This window comes from Hyperolius riggenbachi, chromosome 7, assembly GCF_040937935.1.
Source record: "Hyperolius riggenbachi isolate aHypRig1 chromosome 7, aHypRig1.pri, whole genome shotgun sequence".
Taxonomy (NCBI): domain Eukaryota; kingdom Metazoa; phylum Chordata; class Amphibia; order Anura; family Hyperoliidae; genus Hyperolius; species Hyperolius riggenbachi.
Genome location: NC_090652.1, coordinates 8398857 through 8423659, shown reverse-complemented (window position 1 = coordinate 8423659; position 24803 = coordinate 8398857). Strand labels below are relative to the sequence as shown.

General features: G+C 53.9%; 1 protein-coding gene across 2 annotated transcripts in view; it reads right to left on the bottom strand.

Moving 5' to 3' along the window:
- Positions 1 to 24803, bottom strand: part of PEMT (phosphatidylethanolamine N-methyltransferase) — a 312808-nt gene that overhangs the window by 275635 nt on the left and 12370 nt on the right. The window lies entirely within an intron of this gene.

Here is a 24803-nt window from a genome sequence, read left to right as displayed (position 1 = left end):
GACCTGGAGTACCGAGCAGGACTACAGGAGAGCGACCATCCAGTATCCAGCAGGACCTGGAGTACGGAGCAGGGCTACAGGAGAGCGACCATCCAGTATCCAGCAGGACCTGGAGCACCGAGCAGGACTACAGGAGAGCGACCATCCAGTATCCAGCAGGACCTGGAGCACCGAGCAGGACTACAGGAGAGCGACCATCCAGTATCCAGCAGGACCTGGAGTACCGAGCAGGACTACAGGAGAGCGACCATCCAGTATCCAGCAGGACCTGGAGTACCGAGCAGGACTACAGGAGAGCGACCATCCAGTATCCAGCAGGACCTGGCGTACCGAGCAGGGCTACAGGAGAGCGACCATCCAGTATCCAGCAGGACCTGGAGCACAGAGCAGGACTACAGGAGAGCGACCATCCAGTATCCAGCAGGACCTGGAGCACCGAGCAGGACTACAGGAGAGCGACCATCCAGTATCCAGCAGGACCTGGCGTACCGAGCAGGGCTACAGGAGAGCGACCATCCAGTATCCAGCAGGACCTGGAGCACAGAGCAGGACTACAGGAGAGCGACCATCCAGTATCCAGCAGGACCTGGAGTACCGAGCAGGGCTACAGGAGAGCGACCATCCAGTATCCAGCAGGACCTGGAGAGCGGGGCTACAGGAGAGCGACCATCCAGTATCCAGCAGGACCTGGAGTACTGAGCAGGGCTACAGGAGAGCAACCATCCAGTATCCAGCAGGACCTGGAGTACCGAGCGGGGCTACAGGAGAGCGACCATCCAGTATCCAGCAGGACCTGGTATACCGAGCAGAGCTACAGGAGAGCGACCATCCAGTATCCAGCAGGACCTGGAGTACCGAGCAGGGCTACAAGAGAGCGACCATCCAGTATCCAGCAGGACCTGGAGTACCGAGCAGGGCTACAGGAGAGCGACCATACAGTATCCAGCAGGACCTGGAGTACCGAGCAGGGCTACAGGAGAGTGACCATCCGGTATCCAGCAGGACCGAGAGTACCGAGCAGGACTACAGGAGAGCGACCATCCAGTATCCAGCAGGACCTGGAGTACCAAGCAGGACTACAGGAGAGCGACCATCCAGTATCCAGCAGGACCTGGATTACCGAGCAGGACTACAGGAGAGCGACCATCCAATATCCAGCAGGACCTGGAGTACCGAGCAGGACTACAGGAGAGCGACCATCCAGTATCCAGCAGGACCTGGAGCACCGAGCAGGGCTACAGGAGAGCAACCATCCAGTATCCAGCAGGACCTGGAGTACTGAGCAGGGCTACAGGAGAGCAACCATCCAGTATCCAGCAGGACCTGGAGTACCGAGCAGGGCTACAGGAGAGCGACCATCCAGTATCCAGCAGGACATGGAGTACCGAGCAGGACTACAGGAGAGCAACCATCCAGTATCCAGCAGGACGTGGAGTACCGAGCAGGACTACAGGAGAACGACCATCCAGTATCCAGCAGGACCTGGAGTACCGAGCAGGACTACAGGAGAGCAACCATCCAGTATCCAGCAGGACCTGGAGTACCGAGCAGGACTACAGGAGAGCGACCATCCAGTATCCAGCAGGACCTGGAGTACCGAGCAGGGCTACAGGAGAGCGACCACCAAGTGTCCAGCAGGACCTGGAGTACCGAGCAGGGCTACAGGAGAGCGACCATCCAGTATCCAGCAGGACCTGGAGTACTGAGCAGGACTACAGGAGAGCGACCATCCAGTATCCAGCAGGACCTGGAGTACTGAGCAGGACTACAGGAGAGCGACCATCCAGTATCCAGCAGGACCTGGAGTACCGAGCAGGACTACAGGAGAGCAACCATCCAGTAGCCAGCAGGACCCGGAGTACTGAGCAGGACTACAGGAGAGCGACTGTCCAGTATCCAGCAGGACCTGGTATACCGAGCAGGACTACAGGAGAGCAACCATCCAGTAGCCAGCAGGACCTGGTATACCGAGCAGGACTACAGGAGAGCAACCATCCAGTAGCCAGCAGGACCTGGAGTACCGAGCAGGGCTACAGGAGAGCGACCATCCAGTATCCAGCAGGACCTGGAGTACAGAGCAGAACTACAGGAGAGCGACCATCCAGTATCCAGCAGGACCTGGAGACCCGAGCAGGACTACAGGAGAGCGACCATCCAGCATCCAGCAGGACCTGGTATACCGAGCAGGACTACAGGAGAGCAACCATCCAGTAGACAGCAGGACCTGGAGTACCGAGCAGGGCTACAGGAGAGCGACCATCCAGTATCCAGCAGGACCGGGAGTACCGAGCAGGACTACAGGAGAGCAACCATCCAGTGTCCAGCAGGACCTGGTATACCGAGCAGAGCTACAGGAGAGCGACTATCCAGTAGCCAGCAGGACCTGGAGCACCGAGCAGGACTACAGGAGAGCAACCATCCAGTATCCAGCAGGACCTGGAGTACCGAGCAGGGCTACAGGAGAGCGACCATCCAGTATCCAGCAGGACCTAGAGTACAGTGCAGGACTACAGGAGAGCGACCATCCAGTATCCAGCAGGACCTGGAGTACCGAGCAGGGCTACAGGAGAGCGACCATCCAGTATCCAGCAGGACCTGGAGTACTGAGCAGGACTACAGGAGAGCAACCATCCAGTGTCCAGCAGGACCTGGTATACCGAGGAGAGCGACTATCCAGTAGCCAGCAGGACCTGGAGTACTGAGCAGGACTACAGGAGAGCAACCATCCAGTGTCCAGCAGGACCTGGTATACCGAGCAGAGCTACAGGAGAGCGACTATCCAGTAGCCAGCAGGACCTGGAGCACCGAGCAGGACTACAGGAGAGCAACCATCCAGTATCCAGCAGGACCTGGAGTACCGAGCAGGGCTACAGGAGAGCGACCATCCAGTATCCAGCAGGACCTGGAGCATCGAGCAGGGCTACAGGAGAGCGACCATCCAGTATCCAGCAGGACCTGGAGTACCGAGCAGGACTACAGGAGAGCGACCATCCAGTATCCAGCAGGACCTGGTATACCGAGCAGGACTACAGGAGAGCGACCATCCAGTATCCAGCAGGACCTGGAGTACCGAGCAGGGCTACAGGAGAGCGACCGTCCAGTATCCAGCAGGACCTGGTATACCGAGCAGAGCTACAGGAGAGCGACTATCCAGTAGCCAGCAGGACCTGGAGCACCGAGCAGGACTACAGGAGAGCGACCATCCAGTATCCAGCAGGACCTGGAGTACTGAGCAGGACTACAGGAGAGCGACCATCCAGTATCCAGCAGGACCTGGAGTCCCGAGCAGGACTACAGGAGAGCGACCATCCAGTATCCAGCAGGACCTGGAGTACCGAGCAGGGCTACAGGAGAGCGACCGTCCAGTATCCAGCAGGACCTGGTATACCGAGCAGAGCTACAGGAGAGCGACCATCCAGTATCCAGCAGGACCTGGCGTACTGAGCAGGACTACAGGAGAGCGACCATCCAGTATCCAGCAGGACCTGGTATACCGAGCAGGGCTACAGGAGAGCGACCATCCAGTATCCAGCAGGACCTGGTATACCGAGCAGGGCTACAGGAGAGCGACCATCCAGTATCCAGCAGGACCTGGAGTACCGAGCAGGGCTACAGGAGAGCGACCACCCAGTATCCAGCAGGACCTGGAGTACCGAGCAGGACTACAGGAGAGCGACCATCCAGTATCCAGCAGGACCTGGAGTACCGAGCAGGACTACAGGAGAGCGACCATCCAGTATCCAGCAGGACCTGGAGTACCGAGCAGGACTACAGGAGAGCGACCATCCAGTATCCAGCAGGACCTGGAGTACCGAGCAGGACTACAGGAGAGCGACCATCCAGTATCCAGCAGGACCTGGAGTACCGAGCAGGACTACAGGAGAGCGACCATCCAGTATCCAGCAGGACCTGGTATACCGAGCAGAGCTACAGGAGAGCGACTATCCAGTGTCCAGCAGGACCTGGTATACCGAGCAGGACTACAGGAGAGCGACCATCCAGTATCCAGCAGGACCTGGAGTACCGAGCAGGGCTACAGGAGAGCGACCGTCCAGTATCCAGCAGGACCTGGTATACCGAGCAGAGCTACAGGAGAGCGACCATCCAGTATCCAGCAGGACCTGGCGTACTGAGCAGGACTACAGGAGAGCGACCATCCAGTATCCAGCAGGACCTGGCGTACCGAGCAGGACTACAGGAGAGCGACCATCCAGTATCCAGCAGGACCTAGAGTACAGTGCAGGACTACAGGAGAGCGACCATCCAGTATCCAGCAGGACCTAGAGTACAGTGCAGGACTACAGGAGAGCGACCATCCAGTATCCAGCAGGACCTGGAGCATCGAGCAGGGCTACAGGAGAGCGACCATCCAGTATCCAGCAGGACCTGGAGCATCGAGCAGGGCTACAGGAGAGCGACCATCCAGTATCCAGCAGGACCTGGAGTACCGAGCAGGACTACAGGAGAGCGACCATCCAGTATCCAGCAGGACCTGGTATACCGAGCAGGACTACAGGAGAGCGACCATCCAGTATCCAGCAGGACCTGGAGTACCGAGCAGGGCTACAGGAGAGCGACCATCCAGCATCCAGCAGGACCTGGTATACCGAGCAGGACTACAGGAGAGCAACCATCCAGTAGCCAGCAGGACCTGGAGTACCGAGCAGGGCTACAGGAGAGCGACCATCCAGTATCCAGCAGGACCGGGAGTACCGAGCAGGACTACAGGAGAGCAACCATCCAGTGTCCAGCAGGACCTGGTATACCGAGCAGAGCTACAGGAGAGCGACTATCCAGTAGCCAGCAGGACCTGGAGCACCGAGCAGGACTACAGGAGAGCAACCATCCAGTATCCAGCAGGACCTGGAGTACCGAGCAGGGCTACAGGAGAGCGACCATCCAGTATCCAGCAGGACCTAGAGTACTGAGCAGGACTACAGGAGAGCAACCATCCAGTATCCAGCAGGACCTGGAGTACCGAGCAGGACTACAGGAGAGCGACCATCCAGTATCCAGCAGGACCTGGAGTACCGAGCAGGGCTACAGGAGAGCGACCATCCAGTATCCAGCAGGACATGGAGTACCGAGCAGGACTACAGGAGAGCAACCATCCAGTATCCAGCAGGACGTGGAGTACCGAGCAGGACTACAGGAGAGCGACCATCCAGTATCCAGCAGGACCTGGAGTACCGAGCAGGACTACAGGAGAGCAACCATCCAGTAGCCAGCAGGACCTGGAGTACCGAGCAGGACTACAGGAGAGCGACCATCCAGTATCCAGCAGGACCTGGAGTACCGAGCAGGGCTACAGGAGAGCGACCACCAAGTGTCCAGCAGGACCTGGAGTACCGAGCAGGACTACAGGAGAGCGACCATCCAGTATCCAGCAGGACCTGGAGTCCCGAGCAGGGCTACAGGAGAGCGACCATCCAGTATCCAGCAGGACCTGGAGTACCGAGCAGGACTACAGGAGAGCGACTGTCCAGTATCCAGCAGGACCTGGAGTACCGAGCAGGACTACAGGAGAGCGACCATCCAGTATCCAGCAGGACCTGGAGTACCGAGCAGGACTACAGGAGAGCGACCATCCAGTATCCAGCAGGACCTGGAGTACCGAGCAGGACTACAGGAGAGCGACTGTCCAGTATCCAGCAGGACCTGGAGTACCGAGCAGGACTACAGGAGAGCGACCATCCAGTATCCAGCAGGACCTGGAGTACCGAGCAGGACTACAGGAGAGCGACTGTCCAGTATCCAGCAGGACCTGGAGTACCGAGCAGGACTACAGGAGAGCGACCATCCAGTATCCAGCAGGACATGGAGTACCGAGCAGGACTACAGGAGAGCGACCATCCAGTATCCAGCAGGACCTGGAGTACTGAGCAGGACTACAGGAGAGCAACCATCCAGTGTCCAGCAGGACCTGGTATACCGAGCAGGACTACAGGAGAGCGACCATCCAGTATCCAGCAGGACCTGGAGTACCGAGCAGGACTACAGGAGAGCAACCATCCAGTAGCCAGCAGGACCCGGAGTACTGAGCAGGACTACAGGAGAGCGACTGTCCAGTATCCAGCAGGACCTGGTATACCGAGCAGGACTACAGGAGAGCAACCATCCAGTAGCCAGCAGGACCTGGTATACCGAGCAGGACTACAGGAGAGCGACCATCCAGTATCCAGCAGGACCTGGAGTACCGAGCAGGGCTACAGGAGAGCGACCATCCAGTATCCAGCAGGACCTGGAGTACAGAGCAGAACTACAGGAGAGCGACCATCCAGTATCCAGCAGGACCTGGAGACCCGAGCAGGACTACAGGAGAGCGACCATCCAGCATCCAGCAGGACCTGGTATACCGAGCAGGACTACAGGAGAGCAACCATCCAGTAGACAGCAGGACCTGGAGTACCGAGCAGGGCTACAGGAGAGCGACCATCCAGTATCCAGCAGGACCGGGAGTACCGAGCAGGACTACAGGAGAGCAACCATCCAGTGTCCAGCAGGACCTGGTATACCGAGCAGAGCTACAGGAGAGCGACTATCCAGTAGCCAGCAGGACCTGGAGCACCGAGCAGGACTACAGGAGAGCAACCATCCAGTATCCAGCAGGACCTGGAGTACCGAGCAGGGCTACAGGAGAGCGACCATCCAGTATCCAGCAGGACCTAGAGTACAGTGCAGGACTACAGGAGAGCGACCATCCAGTATCCAGCAGGACCTGGAGTACCGAGCAGGGCTACAGGAGAGCGACCATCCAGTATCCAGCAGGACCTGGAGTACTGAGCAGGACTACAGGAGAGCAACCATCCAGTGTCCAGCAGGACCTGGTATACCGAGCAGAGCTACAGGAGAGCGACTATCCAGTAGCCAGCAGGACCTGTAGCACCGAGCAGGACTACAGGAGAGCAACCATCCAGTATCCAGCAGGACCTGGAGTACCGAGCAGGGCTACAGGAGAGCGACCATCCAGTATCCAGCAGGACCTGGAGCATCGAGCAGGGCTACAGGAGAGCGACCATCCAGTATCCAGCAGGACCTGGAGTACCGAGCAGGACTACAGGAGAGCGACCATCCAGTATCCAGCAGGACCTGGTATACCGAGCAGGACTACAGGAGAGCGACCATCCAGTATCCAGCAGGACCTGGAGTACCGAGCAGGGCTACAGGAGAGCGACCGTCCAGTATCCAGCAGGACCTGGTATACCGAGCAGAGCTACAGGAGAGCGACTATCCAGTAGCCAGCAGGACCTGGAGCACCGAGCAGGACTACAGGAGAGCGACCATCCAGTATCCAGCAGGACCTGGAGTACTGAGCAGGACTACAGGTGAGCAACCATCCAGTAGCCAGCAGAACCCGGAGTACTGAGCAGGACTACAGGAGAGCGACTGTCCAGTATCCAGCAGGACCTGGTATACCGAGCAGGACTACAGGAGAGCAACCATCCAGTAGCCAGCAGGACCTGGTATACCGAGCAGGACTACAGGAGAGCAACCATCCAGTAGCCAGCAGGACCTGGAGTACCGAGCAGGGCTACAGGAGAGCGACCATCCAGTATCCAGCAGGACCTGGAGTACAGAGCAGAACTACAGGAGAGCGACCATCCAGTATCCAGCAGGACCTGGAGACCCGAGCAGGACTACAGGAGAGCGACCATCCAGCATCCAGCAGGACCTGGTATACCGAGCAGGACTACAGGAGAGCAACCATCCAGTAGACAGCAGGACCTGGAGTACCGAGCAGGGCTACAGGAGAGCGACCATCCAGTATCCAGCAGGACCGGGAGTACCGAGCAGGACTACAGGAGAGCAACCATCCAGTGTCCAGCAGGACCTGGTATACCGAGCAGAGCTACAGGAGAGCGACTATCCAGTAGCCAGCAGGACCTGGAGCACCGAGCAGGACTACAGGAGAGCAACCATCCAGTATCCAGCAGGACCTGGAGTACCGAGCAGGGCTACAGGAGAGCGACCATCCAGTATCCAGCAGGACCTAGAGTACAGTGCAGGACTACAGGAGAGCGACCATCCAGTATCCAGCAGGACCTGGAGTACCGAGCAGGGCTACAGGAGAGCGACCATCCAGTATCCAGCAGGACCTGGAGTACTGAGCAGGACTACAGGAGAGCAACCATCCAGTGTCCAGCAGGACCTGGTATACCGAGGAGAGCGACTATCCAGTAGCCAGCAGGACCTGGAGTACTGAGCAGGACTACAGGAGAGCAACCATCCAGTGTCCAGCAGGACCTGGTATACCGAGCAGAGCTACAGGAGAGCGACTATCCAGTAGCCAGCAGGACCTGGAGCACCGAGCAGGACTACAGGAGAGCAACCATCCAGTATCCAGCAGGACCTGGAGTACCGAGCAGGGCTACAGGAGAGCGACCATCCAGTATCCAGCAGGACCTGGAGTACCGAGCAGGACTACAGGAGAGCGACCATCCAGTATCCAGCAGGACCTGGTATACCGAGCAGGACTACAGGAGAGCGACCATCCAGTATCCAGCAGGACCTGGAGTACCGAGCAGGGCTACAGGAGAGCGACCGTCCAGTATCCAGCAGGACCTGGTATACCGAGCAGAGCTACAGGAGAGCGACTATCCAGTAGCCAGCAGGACCTGGAGTACCGAGCAGGGCTACAGGAGAGCGACCGTCCAGTATAGAGCAGGACCTGGTATACCGAGCAGGACTACAGGAGTGCGACCACCCAGTATCCAGCAGGACCTGGAGTACCGAGCAGGACTACAGGAGAGCGACCATCCAGTATCCAGCAGGACCTGGAGTACCGAGCAGGACTACAGGAGAGCGACCATCCAGTATCCAGCAGGACCTGGAGTACCGAGCAGGACTACAGGAGAGCGACCATCCAGTATCCAGCAGGACCTGGTATACCGAGCAGAGCTACAGGAGAGCGACTATCCAGTGTCCAGCAGGACCTGGTATACCGAGCAGGACTACAGGAGAGCGACCATCCAGTATCCAGCAGGACCTGGAGTACCGAGCAGGGCTACAGGAGAGCGACCGTCCAGTATCCAGCAGGACCTGGTATACCGAGCAGAGCTACAGGAGAGCGACCATCCAGTATCCAGCAGGACCTGGAGTACTGAGCAGGACTACAGGAGAGCGACCATCCAGTATCCAGCAGGACCTAGAGTACAGTGCAGGACTACAGGAGAGCGACCATCCAGTATCCAGCAGGACCTGGAGCATCGAGCAGGGCTACAGGAGAGCGACCATCCAGTATCCAGCAGGACCTGGAGCATCGAGCAGGGCTACAGGAGAGCGACCATCCAGTATCCAGCAGGACCTGGAGTACCGAGCAGGACTACAGGAGAGCGACCATCCAGTATCCAGCAGGACCTGGTATACCGAGCAGGACTACAGGAGAGCGACCATCCAGTATCCAGCAGGACCTGGAGTACCGAGCAGGGCTACAGGAGAGCGACCGTCCAGTATCCAGCAGGACCTGGTATACCGAGCAGAGCTACAGGAGAGCGACTATCCAGTAGCCAGCAGGACCTGGAGCACCGAGCAGGGCTACAGGAGAGCGACCATCCAGTATCCAGCAGGACCTGGAGTACCGAGCAGGGCTACAGGAGAGCGACCGTCCAGTATCCAGCAGGACCTGGTATACCGAGCAGGACTACAGGAGTGCGACCACCCAGTATCCAGCAGGACCTGGAGTACCGAGCTGGACTACAGGAGAGCGACCATCCAGTATCCAGCAGGACCTGGAGCACCGAGCAGGACTACAGGAGAGCGACCATCCAGTATCCAGCAGGACCTGGTATACCGAGCAGGACTACAGGAGTGCGACCACCCAGTATCCAGCAGGACCTGGAGTACCGAGCTGGACTACAGGAGAGCGACCATCCAGTATCCAGCAGGACCTGGAGTACCGAGCAGGACTACAGGAGAGCGACCATCCAGTATCCAGCAGGACCTGGAGTACCGAGCAGGACTACAGGAGAGCGACCATCCAGTATCCAGCAGGACCTGGAGCACCGAGCAGGACTACAGGAGAGCGACCATCCAGTATCCAGCAGGACCTGGAGCACCGAGTGGGGAAGGTGAATTTCCTGCAGGCTTATACGGTGGATGCAGGAACTGCACCCCACCTTTGTGAGTATATAATCATATCTACAGGGTGGGCCATTTATAAGGATACACCTTAATAAAATGGGAATGGTTGGTGATATTAACTCCCGGTTTGTGGCACATTAGTATGTGAGGAGGGAAACTTTTCAAGATGGGTGGGGACCATGGCGGCCATTTTGAAGTCGGCCATTTTGAATCCATCTTTTGTTTTTTTCAATAGGAAGAGGGTCATGTGACACATCAAACATTGGGAATTTCACAAGAAAAACAATGGCACTACCAGACAAAGCCAATCGGCTGGAATAGACATAATACAATTCGTCATCGGAGGCTGCTCCACTGTGCAGATAGCAGGCACACTGTATGGTCTCGGAATGTGCGCAACATTAAATATATAGTATAACAATGATAAAATATTGGTCATGTAGGAACCCTCTCTGGAATCAGAGTTTTTCCGGCACCGTGTTTGTGATGCAGACTTTCGGGTACCCTTCTGCCATGCCATTTATGTTAGATACTCACAGCGTGCCAGGCCGCTGGTGCATGCTGGGAGATGTAGTGTCCCTGGCCGCTGGTGCATGCTGGGAGGAGTAGTGTCGCCAGCCGCTGGTGCATGCTGGGAGATGTAGTGTCCCTGGCCGCTGGTGCATGCTGGGAGATGTAGTGTCCCTGGCCGCTGGTGCATGCTGGGAGATGTAGCGTCCTGGCTGCAGGTGCATGCTGGGAGATGTAGCGTCCTGGCTGCAGGTGCATGCTGAGAGATGCAGCGTCCCAGCTGTAGGTGCATGCTGGGAGATGTAGCGTCCCGGCTGCTGGTGCATGCTGAGAGATGTAGCGTCCCAGCTGCAGGTGCATGCTGGGAGATGTAGCGTCCTGGCTGCAGGTGCATGCTGGGTGATGTGGCGTCAGCAGCCAGGATGCTACATCTCCCAGCATGCACCAGTGGCCGGAGACGCTACTTCTCCCAGCATGCACCAGCAGCCAGTAATGCTACTTCCCCCAGCATGCACCAGCGGCTGGGGACACTATATCTCCCCGCATGCACCAGCGGCCGGGACGCTACATCTCCCAGCATGCACCTGACTATCCAGTAGCCAGCAGGACCTGGAGCACCGAGCAGGACTACAGGAGAGCAACCATCCAGTATCCAGCAGGACCTGGAGTACCGAGCAGGGCTACAGGAGAGCGACCATCCAGTATCCAGCAGGACCTGGAGTACCGAGCAGGACTACAGGAGAGCGACCATCCAGTATCCAGCAGGACCTGGTATACCGAGCAGGACTACAGGAGAGCGACCATCCAGTATCCAGCAGGACCTGGAGTACCGAGCAGGGCTACAGGAGAGCGACCGTCCAGTATCCAGCAGGACCTGGTATACCGAGCAGAGCTACAGGAGAGCGACTATCCAGTAGCCAGCAGGACCTGGAGTACCGAGCAGGGCTACAGGAGAGCGACCGTCCAGTATAGAGCAGGACCTGGTATACCGAGCAGGACTACAGGAGTGCGACCACCCAGTATCCAGCAGGACCTGGAGTACCGAGCAGGACTACAGGAGAGCGACCATCCAGTATCCAGCAGGACCTGGAGTACCGAGCAGGACTACAGGAGAGCGACCATCCAGTATCCAGCAGGACCTGGAGTACCGAGCAGGACTACAGGAGAGCGACCATCCAGTATCCAGCAGGACCTGGTATACCGAGCAGAGCTACAGGAGAGCGACTATCCAGTGTCCAGCAGGACCTGGTATACCGAGCAGGACTACAGGAGAGCGACCATCCAGTATCCAGCAGGACCTGGAGTACCGAGCAGGGCTACAGGAGAGCGACCGTCCAGTATCCAGCAGGACCTGGTATACCGAGCAGAGCTACAGGAGAGCGACCATCCAGTATCCAGCAGGACCTGGAGTACTGAGCAGGACTACAGGAGAGCGACCATCCAGTATCCAGCAGGACCTAGAGTACAGTGCAGGACTACAGGAGAGCGACCATCCAGTATCCAGCAGGACCTGGAGCATCGAGCAGGGCTACAGGAGAGCGACCATCCAGTATCCAGCAGGACCTGGAGCATCGAGCAGGGCTACAGGAGAGCGACCATCCAGTATCCAGCAGGACCTGGAGTACCGAGCAGGACTACAGGAGAGCGACCATCCAGTATCCAGCAGGACCTGGTATACCGAGCAGGACTACAGGAGAGCGACCATCCAGTATCCAGCAGGACCTGGAGTACCGAGCAGGGCTACAGGAGAGCGACCGTCCAGTATCCAGCAGGACCTGGTATACCGAGCAGAGCTACAGGAGAGCGACTATCCAGTAGCCAGCAGGACCTGGAGCACCGAGCAGGGCTACAGGAGAGCGACCATCCAGTATCCAGCAGGACCTGGAGTACCGAGCAGGGCTACAGGAGAGCGACCGTCCAGTATCCAGCAGGACCTGGTATACCGAGCAGGACTACAGGAGTGCGACCACCCAGTATCCAGCAGGACCTGGAGTACCGAGCTGGACTACAGGAGAGCGACCATCCAGTATCCAGCAGGACCTGGAGCACCGAGCAGGACTACAGGAGAGCGACCATCCAGTATCCAGCAGGACCTGGTATACCGAGCAGGACTACAGGAGTGCGACCACCCAGTATCCAGCAGGACCTGGAGTACCGAGCTGGACTACAGGAGAGCGACCATCCAGTATCCAGCAGGACCTGGAGTACCGAGCAGGACTACAGGAGAGCGACCATCCAGTATCCAGCAGGACCTGGAGTACCGAGCAGGACTACAGGAGAGCGACCATCCAGTATCCAGCAGGACCTGGAGCACCGAGCAGGACTACAGGAGAGCGACCATCCAGTATCCAGCAGGACCTGGAGCACCGAGTGGGGAAGGTGAATTTCCTGCAGGCTTATACGGTGGATGCAGGAACTGCACCCCACCTTTGTGAGTATATAATCATATCTACAGGGTGGGCCATTTATAAGGATACACCTTAATAAAATGGGAATGGTTGGTGATATTAACTCCCGGTTTGTGGCACATTAGTATGTGAGGAGGGAAACTTTTCAAGATGGGTGGGGACCATGGCGGCCATTTTGAAGTCGGCCATTTTGAATCCATCTTTTGTTTTTTTCAATAGGAAGAGGGTCATGTGACACATCAAACATTGGGAATTTCACAAGAAAAACAATGGCACTACCAGACAAAGCCAATCGGCTGGAATAGACATAATACAATTCGTCATCGGAGGCTGCTCCACTGTGCAGATAGCAGGCACACTGTATGGTCTCGGAATGTGCGCAACATTAAATATATAGTATAACAATGATAAAATATTGGTCATGTAGGAACCCTCTCTGGAATCAGAGTTTTTCCGGCACCGTGTTTGTGATGCAGACTTTCGGGTACCCTTCTGCCATGCCATTTATGTTAGATACTCACAGCGTGCCAGGCCGCTGGTGCATGCTGGGAGATGTAGTGTCCCTGGCCGCTGGTGCATGCTGGGAGGAGTAGTGTCGCCAGCCGCTGGTGCATGCTGGGAGATGTAGTGTCCCTGGCCGCTGGTGCATGCTGGGAGATGTAGTGTCCCTGGCCGCTGGTGCATGCTGGGAGATGTAGCGTCCTGGCTGCAGGTGCATGCTGGGAGATGTAGCGTCCTGGCTGCAGGTGCATGCTGAGAGATGCAGCGTCCCAGCTGTAGGTGCATGCTGGGAGATGTAGCGTCCCGGCTGCTGGTGCATGCTAGGAGATGTAGCGTCCCGGCTGCAGGTGCATGCTGGGAGATGTAGCGTCCTGGCTGCAGGTGCATGCTGGGAGATGTAGCGTCCTGGCTGCAGGTGCATGCTGGGAGGTGTAGTGTCGCCAGCCGCTGGTGCATGCTGGGAGATGTAGCGTCCTGGCTGCAGGTGCAAGCTGAAAGATGTAGCGTCCCAGCTGCAGGTGCATGCTGGGAGATGTAGCGTCCCAGCTGCTGGTGCATACTGGGAGATGTAGCGTCCCAGCCCACTGGTGCATGCTGGGAAATGTAGCGTCCCGGCCGCTGGTGCATGCTGGGAGATGTAGCGTCCCGGCCGCTGGTGCATGCTGGGAGATATAGTGTCCCCAGCCGCTGGTGCATGCTGGGGGAAGTAGCATTACTGGCTGCTGGTGCATGCTGGGAGAAGTAGCGTCCCCGGCCACTGGTGCATGCTGGGAGATGTAGCATCCTGGCTGCTGGTGCATGCTGGGAGATGTAGCGTCCCAGCTGCAGGTGCATGCTGGGAGATGTAGCGTCCTGGCTGCAGGTGCATGCTGGGAGATGTAGCGTCCTGGCTGCAGGTGCATGCTGGGAGGTGTAGTGTCGCCAGCCGCTGGTGCATGCTGGGAGATGTAGCGTCCTGGCTGCAGGTGCAAGCTGAAAGATGTAGCGTCCCAGCTGCAGGTGCATGCTGGGAGATGTAGCGTCCCAGCTGCTGGTGCATACTGGGAGATGTAGCGTCCCTGCCCACTGGTGCATGCTGGGAAATGTAGCGTCCCGGCCGCTGGTGCATGCTGGGAGATGTAGCGTCCCGGCCGCTGGTGCATGCGGGGAGATATAGTGTCCCCAGCCGCTGGTGCATGCTGGGGGAAGTAGCATTACTGGCTGCTGGTGCATGCTGGGAGAAGTAGCGTCTCCGGCCACTGGTGCATGCTGGGAGATGTAGCATCCTGGCTGCTGATGCATGCTGGGAAATGTAGCGTCCCTGGTTGCTGGTGCATGCTGGGAGATGTAGCGTCCCTGGTTGCTGGTGTATGCTGGGGGACATAGCATTACTGGTTGCTGGTGCATGCTGGGAGATGCAGCGTCCCTGGCTGCATGCTGGTATATATAGCGTCCCCAGCCACTGGTGCATGCTGGGGGATGTAGCGTTACTGGCTGCTGGTGCATGCTGGAAGATATAGCGTCCCCAGCCACTGGTGCATGCTGGGAGATGTAGCGCCCCTGGCTGCAGGTGCATGCTGGGAGATGTAGTGTGCCTAGCCGCTGATGCATGCTGGGAGATGTAGTGTCCCTGGCTGCTGGTGCATGCTGGGGGACGTAGCGTTACTGGCTGCTGGTGCATGCTGGGAGATGTAGCCTTACTGGCTGCTGGTGCATGCTGGGAGATGTAGCATCCCTTCCTGCAGGTGCATGCTGGGAGATGTAGTGTGCCCAGCCGCTGATGCATGCTGGGAGATGTAGCGCCCCTGGCTGCAGGTGCATGCTGGGAGATGTAGTGTGCCTAGCCGCTGATGCATGCTGGGAGATGTAGTGTCCCTGGCTGCTGGTGCATGCTGGGGGACGTAGCGCTACTGGCTGCTGGTGCATGCTGGGAGATGTAGCGTTACTGGCTGCAGGTGCATGCTGGGAGATGTAGCATCCCCAGCCACTGGTGCATGGTCTAGGTCACAGCTGGACCCCCGTTCGCCACCCACCACGAAACGTAAATAGTACACAGGTGCATCTGTGTCCCCCACTGCATCTAGTCCGGCATGTCGCCAGGCAATATGGTCCTAAGCATTGGAATACCCTCCCCCCCTCCTCCCGAATCACCTCCTCGCTCTAGTGCGAGGAGGAAGGGTCCCAAACGACACTGTGTACCCAGAAATCACCCCTTAACCTAACAATGGGGAAAAGGGTAAGTGTTGGGGGGGGGGGGGGGGCATGGGTAGCAAAAGAATCAGATTGAACTGGTTAATATATAAAGCAACTAAAAATGAGAAAAACAAAAAAATCCCTACAAAGTGTCATTATTCTTATGTCATCACGCTACAGGTAGAAGAGTAATCAAACATCGGAACGTCTCCAAATGTCTTCTGAAGAGGCCAGATGTTCCACAGGTCCTGTGCGGCCCACAATGAAAATTAGAACACTCTGCTCAGGACATGGGAAGCCGGCCTGTATAGAGTTAATGGATAGGATGGAGAAGGAGGACAGGTTGTACCGGCACATGGAGTCTAATGACCAAAACACAAAAGACAACAGAAGCCGAAACTCAATCCACCTGGCCTCTACACACACAACAGAGCCGCAATCACCACATGTACGTCTCCTCCTAATTGCAGGCAGGCAATGTCCTCTGGATGTCCAACCGCAGAGCTCCGTATAGAGTTCCCTCTCCTTGGGTAACGGCACACTCTGGAACATCTACCAGGAATCCCTGGACAGGTAGAAAAGCCTCCTGGAGATATCGGGTGAAAGGACGATAATGGAGAAGGCCACCTTAATCCCGGAGAGATACATCCAGTGCTGAAAAGTTAGGGAGGGCAATTCATGTGGAGATTGGAGGACCTGATCCAACTTGTCCTCTTTTAGATAATAGGACAGACTGATGGTTTTCAAGGAACGGAACAGTAAACACCAGAGAACAAACCTGATTATATCATTACTACGCCCGGGACAAAACATTCTCTGGAGTACGCAAATTATATTTCAGTAAAATTGGACAAATTCAAATTGCCAAGACCCACGGGAAGAACGGTCACCGCCCCAACTCCATTGTGAGTTTAATTCAAGGACATAGCCTATAAAATTATTTTAACTGATATACTGTACAGCCCTGAACAAAAAGTTTTGACCCAAATAGTGGTTTTCAAAAAGGTTTGCTACTTCAGTTTTTACGATTAGATTGTTATGAAGAGTGATCAGATAAACTGTTCCTCTTTGCCATGAAAATGAACGGATCACAATTTCCACCGCATTTCAGCATTGCCACACAAGGACCTCCTGAGATCATTGCAGTAATGTTCTATTTAAAGGACCACATCCCAGGAAATAGCAAAAACAAGTACTATTTACCTGGGACTTCCTCCAACCCCTGGCAGCCGATCTGTCCCTTACCGCAGCTCCGATGTCCCGTGATCCCCTTTGTTGGAGATGCTGACTTCACCAGGTTGGGATCTTCTACTCCTGCATGATCACGCTCCTGTGGCCTGGAATGTACTATGCAGAAGGACTGCATCTACGCAGAACACTCCAGCCCATGTGAGCTCACGCAGAAGATCTGACCTGGCGAGGTCAGCATCTGCAACGGAGGAGATCCATGGACACCGGAGCTGCGGTGAGGGACAGATTAGCTGCCAGGGGCTGGTGGAAGCCCTGGGTAGTAGTAGTTTTTTTTTATTTCCTTGCATGTGTCCTTTAACATAGGTGAGAGGGTTGAGGAGCACAAGGCTCCTCATTCTGTTATGATGATTTAGTTACAATAGCAGACTGGATGCTTTAAAAGGAGGGTGATGCTTGAAATCATTGTTCTTCCTGTTAGCCATGGTTATCTGCAAGGAAACACGTGCAGTCATCATTGCGTTGCATAAAAAAGGCTTCACAGGCCAGCATAATGCCGCTACAAACATTGCATCTAAATCAACCAATTTTTGGATCATCAAAAACTTCAAGGAGAGAGGTTCAGTTGTTGTGAAGAAGGCTTTAAGGCACCCAAAAAAGTCCAGCAAGCGCCAGGAACGTCTCCTAAAGATGATTGCGGTATCGGGGTGCCACCCGTTCAGAACTTGTTAAGGACAGAAGCAGGCAGGTGTGAGAGCCTCAGCACACATTGTGAAGAGAAGACTTCTGGATGATGGCCTGGTGTCAAGAAGGGCGGCAAAGAAGCCACTCCTCGCCAAGAACAAACACCAGGGACAGGGAGAGGATTGTTGAGGATGGAGTCATTTTCTATAATGAAGCCTCCTTTCAAAATGTTCGGGGCATCTGGACAAACGATTGTCTGGAGAAGAAGAGGCGAGTGCTACCATCAGGCCTACAGAAAAGCATCTTGAGACCATTCATGTGTGTGGCTGCTTCAGTGGGTTCACTCACAATTTTTCCATGAATAGAGAATAGTACCAAAACATCCTCCAACAGCAACGTCTTCCAATCATCCAAGAACAGTCTGGTGAGGAACAATGCCTTTTCCAGCATGATGGAGCACCCAAGTACTGTCAATACAGGCACAAAGTAACAGATACCTTTCACACAGCAAACGCCAATCGCTGCCGAAGAAGTTCTAAACTCAAGCCCTATGGCAAAAAACATAGCGCACATACTCGAATATAAGCCGACACACATATAAGCCAAGGTAAAGTGATTGACTCGCATATAACTCCCCTCCCCAGTATAGCAGTCTCACCAGTAGCCAGATGTTCCCCCAGTACAAGTCAGCCCCCCTCACCAAAGCCAGATGTGCCCCAAGGATGATACAGCTGTGTCTCAACACGCCACTAGATGGCGTCATAGATAGGAGAGACAGCGATTGCCACACAGGAAGAATCCCCGATCATTGCACCGCTGACACGTTGCTTGCACGCTCCGCTCCACAAGCCAGGGGACACAGGAAGTCTTGAGCAGCGCACTCTGCACACCATGTTGCAGGGGATGGGGGGCACAGACACAGCAGGGAGTCAGGGGACGCAGGTAGTCTCTGCACACCATATTGCAGGGGATGGGGGGGGGGGGGCAGGGCACAGACACAGCAGGGAGCCAGATGGCAAGAGCAGGATCACTAGTGCACGATCCTTACACTTCTCTGCTTGTAACAAAACCTGCTCCACCATCCGTTCTGCTCCACTGACTCCCATATAAGCCAAGGGGGTGACTTTTCCACACATTTTGTGTGCTGATAAATTAGGCTTATACGCGAGTATATAAAGGTATTCACCTGGTTTCTATTTGCTGCAACTATTTCTGAATAGAAATAATACCCTTGAATTGCTTCCTGATTTAATAATAAATCCATCACTAATGAGCTTCTTTTATCTTTCTAATAACATCCAGGATGTGCTTTTATCTTTGCATTTTTTAGCCTTTTTTGATTTTAGGAGTCTTCAAGGACACACAAGAGAGCACACAACATTCCTGCAATTAACGAAAGATCTCATTACTTAGCTCCACAACAAGGGCTACGCATCGCAATGCCCACCGCAGAACACTCCTTTCGATTCTTCTTCATTCAGAAGATGTGTCTCTCTGGATCTGCATAAAATACTTGCACAATCTGGGCCCTAAATACCTGAAGGACTTGCTGCAACTTCATCAACCCCCCACAATCTTAAATCAAAAGGATCTAATAACCTGGTCACCCTCAGAGTCCAACTAAAAACCTTTGAAACCAGAGCCTTCTGTCATGCTGCCCCTACACTTTGGAACTCCCTGCCACACCCAATCAGGACATCTCCATCCCTGGAAGCATTTAAGTCCAAACTGAAATGCCACCTGTTTAGTCTGGCATTTGTGACTATTTTCTGTAACACAGTCCAGCCTGCAACCCTGTATTGTTCTGAGACATACTGTATCTATGCGCTTTGAGTCCTATAGGAGCAAAGTGCTTTACAAACGTTATTATATTATCTTAAAGAGGATCTGCAACATACAAAACTTCCCCTGGGGGGTACTCACCTCGGGTGGGGGAAGCCTCCGGATCCTATCGAGGCTTCCCCCGTCCTCCTGTGTCCCACAGCGGTCTCGCTGTGCCCCTCCGAATAGCGGGGATGTCAATACTTACCTTCCTGGCTCCAGTGCAGGCGCAGTATGGGCTTTCCGCTCGGAGATAAGGGGAAATAGCTGATCCCAGTCGGGTCCGCTCTACTGCGCAGCCGCAAGTCTCCGGTGCCTGGGCAGTAGAGCGGATCTGACAGAGATCGGCTATTTACACATATTTCCGAGCGGAGAGCACCCGGTGGAGCCAGGGAAGGTAAATATTGCACAGCCTGACAGATTGTTGGCTGTGCATTCTGTGGGCTGCAGCGAGACCACCGTGGGACGCAGGAGGACGGAGGAAGCTTCGATAGGGTCCAGAGGCTTCCCCCACCCGAGGTGAGTACCCCCCAGAGGAACTTTTTTTAAATACAGAGTCTCTTTAAGTTTGTACCGACATGGAAGGCAGAGTGCATAGCAAGAGGCCTGTGTACAATCGAGTTTATAACCAGAAGCAAAGTTACAGGTCTTAAAATCAGTTCAGAAGATTCAGAAGAGTCTGTGCTCATTAGAAGAGTTCAAGGACAAGACTGAATTTGATCAATTTAATTCAAAGCTGAAAAATAAATCTGAGGCCTTCAGCTGGGTTTTACATTGCACCGGATGGTTAAAGAGAGACTGAAGCGAGAATAAATCTCGCTTCAGACCTCAGAGCTAGCAGGGGCATGTGTGCCCCTGCTAAAACGCCACTATCCCGCGGCTTAACGAGGGTCCCTTCACCCCCAAATCCCCTCCTTAATGCGGGGGAGCGCTTCCTGGTTGGGGCAGGGCTAACCGCCGCAGCCCTGCCCCACGCGCGTCTGTCAGCGCGTATCTCCGCCTCTCCCCCGCCCCTCTCAGTCTTCCTTCACTGAGAGGGGCGGGGGAGAGGCGGCGATGCGCTGCTGATAGACGCGACTGGAGGCAGGGCTGCAGCCGTTAGCCCTGCCTCCAGGAGCGACCAAGTCTGCGACCAAGTGTCGCAGTGGGGGGTTTGGGGGTCAAGGGGCCCCCGTTTAGCGGCGCTATTGTGGCGGTTTAGCAGGGGCACACGTGCCCCTGCTAACTATGAGATCTGAAGCGAGATTTATTCTCGCTTCAGAGTCTCTTTAAAGAGGACCTGTAGTGAAATCAATGAATAAAATTGCCTTTTTTTTTTTACAATATTCATTTATAGACTATTTAGTCATTGTTTGCCCATTGTAAAATCTTTCCTCTCCCTGATTTACATTCTAAAAATGTATCACTGGTGGTGACATCTTTAGTTCTGCCAGGTGATCTGTACGGAATGTTTGTTACTGAGAGTTCTGTTTGCAAAGGGAGATAATGGTTGCTTGACAGTTGGAGAAGCTGTTATTTCCCACAATGCAACGAGGTTCACAGACAGGAAACTGTCAGCACCATGGTCATGACATCACACTGTGGGTGGGGTTTCACCACAACATCAACCATACAGACACCCCCGATGATCTATTTGAGGAAAGGTAAAGATTTCTCAGGAAATGGGGTATCAGGAAGTTCACTCCTGGGTAACAGGTCCTCTTTAGCAGTGCATTACAGAGTATCCGCTTGCTCCGTTGCAGGGTACGTCGCTTTATTCACATGCCCACCATTGTGCACCCTGCCATCATTACATTCGGGTGCCACTGCAGGGGAGAAGCACCGGAATATACTGATCGGAGCTCCAACAGAAGCAAATGGAGCTGCCCATTGGATGGCAACAGACCAATGGGAATCCTTATGCCAGGGAGGATTCTCATTGGTTCACCACTCAACAAATAGTGAGAGAGGATTCCCATTGGTCTGTTGCCATCCAATGAGCAGCTCCATTTGCTTTTGCCAGGGCTGTGATTGGTTTACCGGCACGTCTCCCCTGCAGTGGATGGAATGTGACTAAAGACAGGTGAATTGGCAAAACGTGCTGCGACCAGCCTGGCCAGAGCCAACGCTGTCCATTCTCATAGGTTTCCACTGATTCTTTTGCCTTTAGCGTCACTGGCGATCCGGTTCCACAAGATCTTGTGTTCCGTTCTCCGCAGGGAGAGAAATTACGTAAGTAATGATAATACTCACAAACCAGGGTTACCGTGTAGGCAACCACTGTAAATGCAGGTGGGGAGATTAGGCCTGTCCCCACTCAGGGCTAAGATGTCGCTCTTTGTAGTTCAGGAAATAAGGGTAATCGCACCCCTCCACCCGGGGTGGACACTGGTATCGCAAAAAAGTGAAGAGGCGCCAAAAATATGCTAAAATGGTTAAAATCGCCTCAGAGGAGCTAGGCGTGTACTAGACTTCTTGCTGTGCGATACTCCTCCTCGTTACTGCCTGAGGAAGCGGGAATATACCTGCGGAACGCGTTGCTTTATGTTTTGGAGTATATGAATAAATTTGTTCTGATGAAAAACTGACAGCTTAATGTCTGCTTGGGGGAGGCGAGTCACCACTGCCTCCTCAGGAATTTTAACAATTTTAGCATATTTTATCCTTTGGGCGCCTCTGTTGACTTTTGTGCGATATTTCCAGATGTTAGCACAAGCTTTAAGGGATCTAGTCCCCTTCTTCAGGCATATTCCCAGATGTTAGCACAAGCTTCCAGGGATCTAGTCCCCTTCTTCAGGCATATTCCCAGATGTTAGCACAAGCTTTCAGGGATCTAGTCCCCTTCTTCAGGCATATTCCCAGATGTTAGCACAAGCTTTCCCAGATCTGGTCCCCTTCTTCAGTCATATTCACAGATGTTAGCACAAGCTTTCCCAGATCTGGTCCCCTTCTTCAGGCATATTCCCAGATGTTAGCACAAGCTTCCAGGGATCTAGTCCCCTTCTTCAGGCGTATTTCCAGATGATAGCACACGCTTTCAGGGATCTCTTCCTCTTCTTCATGCACATTTCCAGATGTTAGCACAAGCTTTCAGGGATGTAGTCCCCTTCTTCAGGAATATTTACAGATGTTAGCACAAGCTTTCAGGGATCCAGTCCCCTTTCTTCAGGCATATTTCCAGATGTTAGCACACGCTTTCTGGGATCTAGTCCCCTTCTTCAGGCACATTTCCAGATGTTAGTACAAGCTTTCAGGGATCTAGTCCCCTTCTTCAGGCATATTTCCAGATGTTAGCACACGCTTTCTGGGATCTAGTCTCCTTCCTCAGGCATATTTCCAGATGTTAGCACAAGCTTTCAGGGATCTAGTCCCCTTCTTCAGGCATAATTCCAGATGTTAGCACAAGCTTTCAGGGATCCAGTCCCCTTCTTCAGGCATATTTCCAGATGTTAGCACAAGCTTTCAGGGATCTAGTCCCCTTCTTCAGGCATATTTCTAGATGGTAGCACAAGCTTTCAGGGATCTAGTCCCCTTCTTCAGGCATATTTCCAGATGTTAGCACAAGCTTTCAGGGCTCTAGTCCCCTTGTTCAGGCATATTTTACGATGTTAGCAGAAGTAAAACACTGATGCAGGTAAATAGTAAACACGTAGATGGCAGTTGTGCTGGTTACTGTTTAGCAGTTAGATGTCAGATTTCTTACATTATTAAATTTCAGTACAGTTCGTATTTAAATCAGGATTACTTTCCACGTGGCGCGCACCCCCGCTGTTTAGCAGCTGTAGACAGACACGGCTTACGAACGAAGTAAAAACGAAAGGAATGTTCCGTGGTGGGCGCTGTAATGTGTGCCCTTTAGTGGAACAGTCAAAATGTAGGTCTCTGTCTAATAATAGGGGACAGGAAAGGAGACCTGTCATTAATTGCTGCAGCAGGAATGTTGTGTACTCGACTCTCTGTCCTTCAAGATTCCACTAATAACAAAGACAGCGCAAAACACAAAGACACCTCCGGAATGTTCTCACACAGATAATAGAATATAGTCATGTGTTTAATAATAAGTCATGATGCAGGTCCAAAGGGGGATGTGATGTAAAGCGGACCTGAAATCAGAACTTCCTCTCTACTCTAAAAGATAAGCAACATCATAATAACCTTTACAGAAAAACATTTCTTTGTTGCAGCTGATACAAATCTTGCAATAAATCTGCAGTGTGTCTACTTCCTGCTTTCATGGAAGCAGACATAGGGTTAACAGCCTGTTACAAAAAAGCTGCTCTACTGAGGCAGCCAGCTGGTAGATCAAATTACACTTGTGATTAGCTACAGATGAGGGAAAATTAGACAGGCTCAACTCTCTAAATACATACAGGGAGCATTCCTCTCTGTTTTCCTGCTGCCCACTTTAAAGAGGAACATAATGAAAAAAATTGCGTATTCTTTTACAATATTTATTTATAGATTATTTAGTCATTGTAAAATCTTTCCTCACCCTGATTTACATTCTGAAATGTATCACTGGTGGCGACATCTTTAGTTCTGCCAGGTGATCTGTACAGAATGTTCGTTACTGAGAGTTCTATGCACAGGGGGAGATGTTGCTTGCTTGCCAGTTGTCCAAACATTCAGCAGAGCTGCTCCTGCCAGCAGTAAAGAGGTCTGTGTTTGTAATTGGGAGAAAGTTTTTTTAACCCCTCTGGCGTTACAGTTAATTCGCCAGGGGGGCAGCGCAGCACTATTTTTTAAATCGCGTAGCTAGCCTAGCGCTAGCTACATGATAGCCACTGAGCAGCGGCATCCCCCCGCCCCCTCCGGCGATCAGGCCCATCATGAAATCACGTTCTAAACGGGATTTCCATTAGGGCTTCCCCCGTTTGCCATCGAAGTTGTGACGTCAGAGGGAGTCCCGATCCACCCCTCAGCGCTGCCTGGCACTGATTGGCCAGGCTGCGCAGGGGTCTCGGGGGGGGGGGGGGGGGGGCTCAGCTCGGGATTACCGTCAAGGAGGTTAAGACTAGTTAACAAGTATCCTCACTCAATTCGATTCACATATGTATTTAAGAGGATATAACATTTTGAGAAACCACAGAGAATGTTGATAATTCTAATGAGAAGATCCACGTTAGGGCAGTACACACCAAAAACCGCTAGCGGATCCGCAAACGCAAGCGTTTTTCTCAAATCGATTCTAGGCATGTTTGGAGCGATTTTCTAAACATGCCTAGCGTCTTTTGGAGCGTTTTTGTGTAGCTTTTTTTATATTTTGTTACAGTAAAGCTGTTACTGAACAGCTTCTGTAACAAAAACGCCTGGAAAATCGCTGTGATCTGGCGTTTTTCAGAGTGATTTTCCATTTTCTTATTTTTTTAGTGTTTGAGGCTGAATTGACTCAAAAATCAGCAAAACTGCTGCAGGACCCGAGTTTGCGTTTGGCGAAAAAACGAGACGCTCTGGTGTGCA